Source organism: Pinus tabuliformis, chromosome 4_2, assembly GCF_031772625.1.
Source record: "Pinus tabuliformis cultivar Carrire ecotype Pingquan chromosome 4_2, CPIR1, whole genome shotgun sequence".
NCBI lineage: Eukaryota > Viridiplantae > Streptophyta > Pinopsida > Pinales > Pinaceae > Pinus > Pinus tabuliformis.
In genome coordinates this window covers 337,250,152-337,261,458 of record NC_142304.1, presented here as the reverse complement: position 1 = coordinate 337,261,458, position 11,307 = coordinate 337,250,152, and the positions used below count along the sequence as shown (strand labels likewise).

The 11,307-nt window shown below is 44.0% G+C and overlaps 1 pseudogene; it reads right to left on the bottom strand.

Annotated features, from left to right (window-relative positions):
* Positions 1 to 1,204: 1,204 nt before the first annotated feature.
* LOC149169319 (adagio protein 1 pseudogene) lies at positions 1,205 to 11,094 on the bottom strand (annotated as a pseudogene).
* Positions 11,095 to 11,307: the final 213 nt, after the last annotated feature.

Below are 11,307 nucleotides of genomic sequence, written 5' to 3'. Positions count from 1 at the left end.
TAAAGAGGCTGACTTGTCTTCTTGAGGCCGACTTCTTCTCTTGTAGACCGACTTAGTCTTGGAGGGAGACTATGACACTTTTTTACTCGAAATAATTCTTTGACTTGATAAAAAATGCCCTATAGGGTCTTAGTACATATGACAATGACTCTTTGACTTCTTTGACTATATGGCAAATCCTAGAAGAACAAAATGGGTGCTTGACCTAAACCAGAATGACCTTGAGCATGAAACCCATGCTATAATATAACAGTAATAAAAATCATTTTTCTCTTTACATCAAATACATAAAATGAATAGTACATAGAATATTATGAAGAATGAACCTAGTTACAAATTCCAACACCTTTTGTAGGTCGATCTCAGGCCCCTCACATTGATTGACATGATTTTCATTATGGTGGTACATCAGAAGGTATGCTCCCTCTAAGGACCTATGACATAGTATCAGTAAATGAATCTATAGCAATAGAAGAGGTTGAAGGATGAGATGTAAAAGAATGGGATTCCTCCATAGCCTCTAAAAACCTAGAATTAAGGTCAGATGACCCCACCATATATGGAAATTTTCTTCCTGATTCTAGGTCACCATTAGAAGCTTATAATATAGTTATTAACAACCTGTTTCAGGAGATTCAAATCAAGTACATAGTTGTTTTCACATATTAAAATGAAATCATAACCGACTCCTTTTGTTTTCAGGTTTCATGATTTGTTGTAAATTTCCCAATTTGTCATTGACACATTCCTCTTATTTCATTTTCCCAATTCATAATCAACACATTTAACTTCTATTGACACATTATTTTGTGGACTTTGATGTGATAATTTAGCAGAGAACTATTTTGTGGGTTTTAATATAATGATTTAGCAAAACAAACAATCTGGTACTTCAAAAGGATTTCAATGTGTTGGATAAATATTCCACATCCAAATAATGCACTCTTGAGAAGATTGAATGAGGTTTTTTTCAAACAATAATCAGGTAAAATATCGTAGTTAATTATGTTCATTACCACTATAAAAAATATAACAAAATAATTTAATGATCTAAATCATTTTTAGGTTCAATGTAATAAATAAATTTTAACATTATTATTTCTTAATGAATTAATCATTGATTTATGATGGGTTTTATATATTTTATCCATCAATTAAATTGTTAATTGAAAAAATTAATATAATACAAAGTTAACTCAAATCTTTATAAATTAAAGTGTATTAAAATTATTTTTTCCTTAGATTTTAACTTCATAATTTTAGGATTCCCCACACCTAGATCCCACTTCCTATTAAGAATCTCCTTTAGGATCTTCTTCACGAAGATCAATTGTATACACATCACTTGACCTTATCCTCAAAGGCTTACTTTTGGCCACGCCACAAGACATGAGAATATTTTAGCCTCAATAGAGAGTAAGGGAGTGAACCAACCTAAAAGGTAGAGCCCATGAAACTGGTATCTCTTTCCATATAGCCTTCTCCATTGTGAGATCTGATAGAAATGTATCACTGAGCAGCACTCCAGTGTTAAAGACCCACTTGAGACTACCAATTTTGTGTCATCTAGGGTGTAAGAACTGTGAAATGATCATGGAAGAGGGGCTTCAGAGCCTAAAAATTCAGACCAAGTAGGTTGTTGGGCATCCAAATTCATAATGAAAACATCATTCAGTAATCTCTGCCTGTCACACCCACCAAAAAACACAAAGCAAGATCTATTCAAGCATGATAAGGTGTGGCACCACTAACCTCGAGGGGGGGAACTCACTTTTACATTTTGCCATTCTGGACTTTTGACACTCAAATCTAGTACAAATGTGTCATTCATAGGTTTCATGTTGCTCCCTTCCTCGCAAAATAGAACAAGTCTATTTCCAACAACACATGCATTAAAATTACAACGAGAAGGTTCAATTTCCCCTCAAACTGTAAGTTTCCTCCATGCATCAACTTCAAGTGTAGTAAGCTCCCTTGTAAAACGACCCCATCCTAGCCCTTTAGCATTGAAAATTGCTTCCAACACAATTGTTGTTTCACTGCACCATGGATTTTTTCCAACTATTCACCACAAATCCTCATTTTTTTCAACTGATAAAGACATGTTGGGTAGCGGAAGCCCCGTGCAATGGTTAGGGGGCTCGAAGCCCGAAGTTTTCAGTAAAGATAGGGGAAGACTCTGATGAAAGCTTAAAGCGCGAAGTATAATAGATTGAGTCAAAGGGTAGTCCGCTCGAAAAATAATGTAAAGAGATGTAAATAGAGTCGGCCCGCGTAGGGATCGTGCGCCAAGGAAGGGTATAAATAGAGCAAGGCTCTATGGGTAGAGATAGTTAAGTTTTTGATGGTTAATCTGGAATATGAAATGTAATGGGTTTTTGAAGAAGATAGTCTGAAAGCGTCTGTAAGTCTGAGTTGAGGGTTGGGGTAGTAGATAGAGGCTCTGCAGCTATGTGCGCAGAGGCCTGGAAAGTCCGCAGCTGTGTGCATGGACCCTTGCAGCTGAGTGTGCAGGGTGATCTGGATGTATTGAGGATAAGTGGAAATAAAGATAAGTTTCTTCTGAAAATTCTATGTTCCTTCTGAGCTATCACGAATCTGACTTTCATAATATCTGTTTAATTAATCTACTTATTGTATGAATGTATGTAAATCTGGGTTCATTTTAAATGCGCGAATTGGTTATGTTGGTTAAATGTTTGCTTAAAGACCCTGTTGAACAGATTTGATTTATAACCACATCCTCCAATAGAATAGCGCACTAATAAGAAAGATATAATCAATCTAGATCTGTGTGAATATCGAGCAGTGCAGAGCTGTAGACCAGTGCGTGAAACCTCCAGACCATATCTAGACATCCCTAGGGTGCAGAAACCTGGTTCCAGCACCCTCCCCTGCTACCTCGGGTGAGAACTCAGTCCGTGCTCCGCAGGCTGTTGCCGAAAGGGCCGGTAGCTGTGGGATTTGTTTAGCTAAAATAACTCTTCCGAACCTGGGTTAGGCCCATGCAAACCAACAAATGGTTCTGTTGCCAGGACCAAGATCTGCCTAAGGGGTGTCTAATTGGCAACACTGGAATCCTACCAAGAAAGAGCTTGAAGAGTGGTGGGATTTGAAGCTTCACGAGTTCGCGGTTCAGGAAAACAGAAACTCGGGGATATCGAAGGAATAGTAGTTGGATCGCTATATATTCATGAATATACACGAGATCTTCTTCGTAACATTTCCGATAGAATTGTACAAGTGGATCGTGAAGTTAGTCGATAGCGTAGGGAGGTGCAAATTAGACCAGCCGATAGTGTGGACTCCAGAACTGGTGTGCAAGCTAGAAGCCATTGAAGATAAACTTGCACGCGCCGTAGACCACTGGTTAGATCGAATCATAGGGGGATTTATCACTGAATTTGCGATAGATACAATCGTAAGTTACAGTGAAGCAGAAATTCAATTTCTCCAAGGACCGCAGGGTAGGTACATCAAATCATTAAATACTTGGATTAAGATGCTGTTGTACGAAAAACAAATTCTGCGCATATATTCATGTCTGGAGTAAGGCGGAGTGGAAGAAGTTATCGAGGGGCAAGAGGAGTAGAAACACAGCCATCTAATTTCTATTTCGTGGGAGATCGAGGAGGATCTCGCTATGTTCTTGCCAAGAAGTGCGGTCCGATTGATTAAAGAATGCTTCCCACTGATACCACCTCTGTCTACACTGCCACCTGCTTCACCCATGTTGAGTCCATCCACACCAACTCCACCACCAAAAGTTGGGATGGTGACCGCAGTCAAGCTATCCACATTTCAGGGTGTAGGGAATGAAGATCCAAGTCGGTTCTAGTTTGTGATAAACTCTATATGGGACATGCAAGGCATAATAGATGAAAACATCAAAAATGCTACGTTGGTCAGTGCACTACAGGACCGCGTGCTGACATGGTACATAAAATCCTCTACCGACCATTCGAATGAGGGAATAGCGGCAATCCAGGATGCACTTAATAAAGAGTTTGGCTGACCAAAGTCTGAAGCCCAGTCAATCATTGGGTTCAAGGAGATAGCAATGTTGCCTGACGAAACCCCGTGGGATCTGGACCAAAGGTTAAAGAGTACTATTCGCGAAGCTAACATGACTTTGACAGATGGGTAGCATTGCGTGTGGTTTGTGGCATCATTGATACCCCATCTAAGGATGGCTTTGTCACAACATAAGATCTCAACCCAAGCTGAGGCACTAGAGACAGCAATGAGGTTACACGCGACCCCAATACCAGACCTAGGGTTGGGAGTTCAGGAAATCCACGCGCAACTTCAAAACTTGAGTTTGGAAGTGTAAAGCTTGAAGCAAGGAAGAATGTCTCGACTAGAGGTACATCCGGAGGTAGGCTGTATTAAATGTAAGATCCAAGCACATGACAAGGACCATTGCCCTGTCTTCGCAAACTATCTGGTGGGAGGAGGCCCGATGCCATTAAAAGTGGAGGTACAAGCAGGACCGAGTGCCACGCCTGCGCTCTGGTGCGTGATTTTCCAGGTGGGAGGGAAGCATGCAATAGATAACTACCACCTATTACAAAAGTATACCCAGACCTCACAGCAGTTGTATTGCAACTTTTGTCGATCAGTGGGACACGATGAGCGAACATGTCGAAGTTATGACTTAATGATAGAGAGAACCCCAGCCTACCAGGTGTAGACTGAAGTGCGGGGAGGATTTCAAGGACGTGGCCGGGGAAGAGGATTGGGGCCCAGACGGGGCCGCAGACAGTTAATTTGTTATAATTGTGGTGGACAGGGACACTACGCTCGCGACTACACTAACCCAACTAGGATCTCATGCCCCTACTGTGAGCAGTTTGATCACGAATTGGTAGACTGTCCAACCTTAATTTCCCAATTGAGTGAAAAGGGAGTACTCCAATCTCCACCAACCCAGAATATCCAGATGATGCATGCGGAACCTCGCGAAGAGGACCCTAGTATAAATATGGTACTAAGAAGCGGTGCAACTATAGGAGGGAATGAAGGTGGGAAGAGGTGTGACACACCTATGCAGGAACATAACACTGAGCCGGAACAGGGGAGGACGAGGCCAAGAGAAGCTCAGCGGAGCTTCACGGAAGCTTCTACCCCAGGTAGGAGGGATCAAATGGAGTCAGGAGTGGACCCCTCCATGATCACTACCTTTCTTGAAACCTTCATGAAATTGTTGCGCGATCGTAAGGCTGTTCAAGGGTTTCAAGAGTTGATCACCAAGTGTGCCGGATCTAGTGAACCCCAGGTCATCCGGAAGATAAGAAGACATGCTCTGTGCACCGGACGGGAGATGAGACTGACAGCGCAAATCGTTGACTATGAAATGGATCAATTCATCCTAGATTTAGACTCAGAAGCGAACGTACTGCCTAAACAAACCTGGGAGCGTATGGGCAAGTCCGCACTGCAATGGTCCCCGATTCAATTACGAATGGCCAACCAACATAAGATCTTACCAATGGGCCGATTGCAAGGAGTGACGATGGATATCGACGGTGTAAGTACCCAGACTGATTTCAAAGTCATAGATATTGTTGATGACAGCAATCCCTGCCCTACACTGCTCGGAATTCATTAGGCCATAGACATGAAAGGGATCATTAACTTAAAAAGATGCAAGATGACATTCGAAAAGAAGTCACTCCGGGTAGTAGTTCCATTGGATCCGGTGAAAGGGGAATGCTACACCGAACCTGTATGCGATGAGGAAAGTGACAATGAACTGGATTGCATTTATCAGATAACAGTGCAAGACCAAGATCGGATGCATTCCACTGATAATAGAAGAACCTCATGGGAACGCGATAGCATCTGCACCATGGATTCCGAGGAGGAGGCAGAGCGATGGTAGAATCGATTGCAGGAAGTTACGACACTCAACTGTAATATGGTGACTCTGTAAGTACGACGTGTAACAATAGAGGAAAGACCACGCCCAGAGGAGAGTGGTGTGACAGCTAAAGCGCAACTCTTCCCGCTTGGCACATTATGTGTAATACAGGGGCATCCCAGTGTGCCGAAAGACAGGTTGCACGCACCTGGAGAGGAGCTGTAGAAGCTGAGATATAGGTGGCAGTTTCAAGTCTAGATTAGAGGACGTGCGCGGCAGCCACGATGGCATGAAGCGGTAGTTCGAAAGATACAGGTGCACATCGGACAACTGACAAATCAACTAGATATGTGTAGAACACAGGGTCACAAAGCTGGGGGGGACCATCTCTCTATGGCCCAACCAACCACTACAGGTGCAGCTCACTCCACCAGTGACGACGTCCGCGACAGAGTTCAGCAGCTTTGGGCAACCATTCTGCATGGAAAACTATGACTTGATGAGTTAGAAGAAACTAGGGCCCGACTCCATGCACAAAGTATGAAGCTGGACAAAGCAATTACGGGATTATAGTTAGAAGTTGCCTACTTGGATTAAGGAAAGGAATTACCAAGGGAAACAGCGTGGCTGGCTCTCCTATCCTTCTACAAGCAGGGACCCCGCTAGCGTGGTTGCAATTGCACCTGAGAGAACAGGGATGCACACACCTGATTATCCGTAGGATGCCCAATACCAGCACCCCATGCAGTTGGAAGAGGGTGTGGGACGATAAACCAGGCTGCTGTGAAGTTGATCGACAGGACCACCACATACATACAAAAACTGCATCTACGTCCTTGGGGATTCGTTGTCGTGAAGGAAAGATGGAAAGCAACCGTTGCAGGTACTATTCATGATATGATGACCCATTTAAAGAACTATGTAGCCAGCGGTGGGAATTACGACAAAATAATAACTGCCAAAATCGCATTTATGAGCTACCGCAAGGGCAAGTAGCCAATTTTGAATGTTGAACCATATATAATCAGAGTCAGGGTCACACCACCACGTCTTACCACCCTGCAAGAAAACCACCCTGCGTCAACAGCATGATGAGTGACAAGCAATTCGAAAATAGTCCGTGGTTTCAGGAATTGCCCAAGTATTACCAAGACGCAATCTTGAAGGTGCAAAATCCTACCGCAGACGGCCAGTAGACAGCCACGCCGCAAACCACCAAGCTCCCTAAATCTCCCCGGACGCCATGGACTAAGAAGGATCCCCAGAGTCCAGACCCAGTAAGAAGGTCGCCTTGGAACCTACACTCTGGAAAATTTACGATGGAGGAGAAGTCTAAAACTGTGACAATTGAAAGTGAGGAAGAAGATGATGATCCTCCCACATATGTTGAAGAAGCCTTTGCTGAAGAAGATCCCATAGAAACAGTACGACGACCCAAGTATGTGCTGCCAAGCAAAGGGAAGGTGAAGGTTCCTACAAACCTGGATGAGGTCGACCCTGTAATCGCTACCCCGTCGCTACCAAAATCTATTCCAGTGGAAAACTTGGTGGTTGGTTGTGTTGCGACAATGAAGTTTGAAGATTGGGACCTTGCAGATATAGTAAAATTTCCCCACCTGGTGACGAATGAACTAATGGACTAGAAGGTAGAAGGGATGGTGACAACCCTACAGCCAAAGGAGTGGCTACAGGAGGTGGACAAAGCTAGATTGTTTTGTCTCTTGTCGATTCCTCACCTTCTCCAGCCCCCTATCACCATGTTGGTCATAAAGCAGTTACTCTGTTTAGTTCGTGAGGAAATATTATGGGTTGGTAAACCCGTTAGTATCACAGCGGAACTTGTTCATTGGGTTTCGCACCTTCCCTACGACAGAAGAGACCCTCAGGAGATTACTGATAAAGGTAACGATGTCACGATGATAGAGCGACTGAAAAAGAAGTATCAGCTTGGCAAGGGACAACGAGGGTACATCATTGATAGTATCTTAGACAACACAGTCCGCGTTGACACTCAGTTGCTGGTAGGGAAAGTCATGAGGAAATGCCATGGCACTGAGGTCCTCGCCGTAGTTATTTCCCTTGTTGAGGAATGTGCAGTCGGCGTACGATTCAATTAGTCGCAATTACTTTGTGAAGAGTTTTAGACCAATTTCCGTGATGTGCAGGAGGAGGGCAAGACATTTCGTTATGCATGGCTACTCCTGTCCATCATGTTGCTCACCACTGACTTACCCGAGGAAAGCCAGTTTCCAGTCTTAGATCTGGAATGGCTTAAAGCCACTCGATATGCTTCCATTTGGGTTACAAGGGACGCGGGACGAATTCACAATATTAAAATCTTTTGGGTATTGATGGACGTGATTGTGCGTCATTGGATTAATAAATTACCTCGCTTGACTGACGAGATCTATGAAAGCATGAAGCACATTGCCAAATTTAAATCGAACATGTATCATGTCTACATCAGGGCACAAAAGGACCCAGCCCAAGCATGGACCTAACTCTGGTTTATTGCCATTAATGACGTTTGGAATTGTGGATACTTGGCTAGCGGCCTAGCGTGGACCCTTGGCAGTAGAGCATGACGAGGTTGCCATTTCGAAACAAAAGGAGGAAGTCAAGTGCACCGCACAAAAAAAGCGGAATGCATAGTTTGTCGTGCAAGTTAAAGTAGCTCGGGAGGCGACACTCACAGTAACAAGCAAGACACAACCAGGCGGGGAAACATCGACAAAGAACAAAGGCAGTCAGAAGGAAACCACTCATCCGGCTGCGACAGATACTCCATCCACTGCTACGAGTGCCCCTTTAAAGTGCTCAGTGACACGAGAGCAGCCGAAGCCATGAAAGAAGGTGAAGGCGTCTAAGACAGACAACAAAGTGACCACCCTAACTGAGGGTGACCTAAATGACATTGAAAATGCCGTTTGCGATGCCACACGTGATGCAGTTGACGAAGCCATGTCCGAGCAGCATATTGTGTTGGGGGAGCTCTGTAAGCAGCTACAGATGCTAGGAATCTGTGTCGCGCCAACAAGTGAAAGCACTGCTACAAGGGGTTCCGGTATGTCAGCTACAGAACCATTACTAAAGACCCAAGTTGCCTATTCTGTTGCAATTCTAGCAGGCGTGTTGATCATCGACAACACAGAGGACAAAGCTGTGCTGGGACGGCTTACAGGACTGGGACTAAACATAGCCGCTTTACTGCGTGAAAGCTTGCAACAGCTCCAGGACAGCGCCACGATAGAGCTCCGCACCCGGGAAGGCCGTACTGAACAAATACTCCAAGAGCAGAAAATAAATCTTGAACAGCTGCACCTCCAACGGGACGAAGCCGTCACACAGAACCATCAAGTGCAGCAGATTGTCATGGAAGCTTGCTCAAGTGCCCCTGAGCTGGAGATTAGGGTTGATCTCCCTATTGAGACCCAAATTTAGAAGCTAGCTACTGGGTTCTATAATGCTAAGGAGGAGGCTGCACGGATCCAACGGGAGCTTAGTGTGCAGATTGCAGAGTTAAAGTTGCAGACTCAACTGGCGATGCCCCATGAGATCATTGAACAACGCAAGAACATCATCACCGTTGCCCGCGAAATGATTACCAGGACAAAGAAAGAATGTATGGACCTGTTCATGCACTCAATTGTCATGCTCACAGACCTTCAAGAGGATCCAACCCTTCAATGACTAGAAAACGAAGCTCGAGAGCTTCAGGAAGCCTATGATACGATCAAAGGAACCGTGTCGACTGTTGTTATTACATAGCGCTTGGCTAAGATAAGGGAGGCCCAGGACCTAAAGATCCAAGCTGACACAGCTCAGCAGAAGGCAGCTGTGATTAAAGCTCGTCTCCAGCCATGGCTGGATGAGGCATTTGCAGTTTCGACCACCATAGAGCGCAGGGTAGTTCATATGCAAAGCGAGTATGCCACCATTGAGACAGCACCGCCCAAGATTGAGTTGACGGCCACACGCGTGGAAATGATGCAACGGATGATGGAAGAATTTGCCGTTGGTACAAGTGAAGCACCGAGGCTGCTAACCACCCCACGCAAGAAGATTACCATGCCAGCCGAGTGACTCAAGACGAGTCACGATTATTGTGTTGGGGAATTGTTGGGTAGTGGAAGCCCCGCGCAATGGTTAAGGGGCTTGAAGCCCAAAGTTTTGGGTAAATATAGGGGAAAGACTCCGATGAAAGTGCGGAGCGTGAATTATAATAGGTTGAGTCAAAGCATAGTCAGCCCAGAAAATAATGTAAAGAGATGTAAATAGAGTTGTCTCGTGCAGGGATCGCAGGCCAAGGAAGGGTATAAATAGAGTGAGGCTTTATGGGTAGAGATAGTTAAGTTTTTTATGGTTAATCTGGAATATGAAATGTAATGGGTTTTTGAAGAAGATAGTCTGAAAACGCCTATAAGTCCGAGTTGAGGGTTGGGGTAGTAGATAGAGGCTTTGCAGCTGTGTGCGCAGAGGCCTAGAAAGTCCGCAGCTGTGTGCGCGGACCCCTATATTTGAGTGCACAAGGCAGATCTAGATGTATTGAGGATAAGTGGAAATAAAGATAAGTTTCTTCTGAAAATTCTGTGTTCCTTTTGAGCTATCACGAATCTGACTTTTATAATATCTGTTTAATTAATATGCTTATTGTATGAATGTATGTAAATTTGGGTTCATTTTAAATGCATGAATCGGTTGCGTTGGTTAAATGTTTGCTTAAAGACCCTGTTGAACAGATCTGATTTATAACTACATCCTCCAATAGAATAGCGCACTAATAAGAAAGATATAATCAATTTGGATCTGTGCGAATATTGAGCAGCGTGGAGCTGTAGATCAGTGTGCAAAACCTCTAGACCATATCTAGACATCCCTAGGGTGCGGAAACCTAGTCCCAACACCCTCCCCTGCTACCTTGGGTGAGACCTCAGTCCGCGCTCCACGAGCTATTGCCAAAAGGGCTGGTAGCTGCGGGATTTGTTTGGCTAAAATAACTATTCCGAACATGTGTCAGACCCATACAAGCCAACAAGACACTTACAAACTGATCCAACATATGCAACATCTCTAAGTGTCAAAAATGACAAAAATAATTGTGTTAGAACCTCATCACTCAAATGGAAAATCCAACATATTTCAAAACTAATATATGATATAATTAAACCGAAGGTGTCTCTCTGCAAGGTTGGGTTGGGAATACACTGTTCATCCCAGCCAATAAGATCCATGCATTTTCATTTACTTCCATCAAACCATTTTTTACCATGTGGCACTCCATACTCGCACGCGATCGTCATGCATGCCAATCATGTGAGCTTGGCAATGACAATTGTTGAGCCATGTCTGCAATTGATCTTGAGCAGTTCATATGTCAACCCCTTTGAAACTAGTTTCCAACATAGGTTGAAGCAACAAGTCTACTTGAGGTGCTGCAATGGACA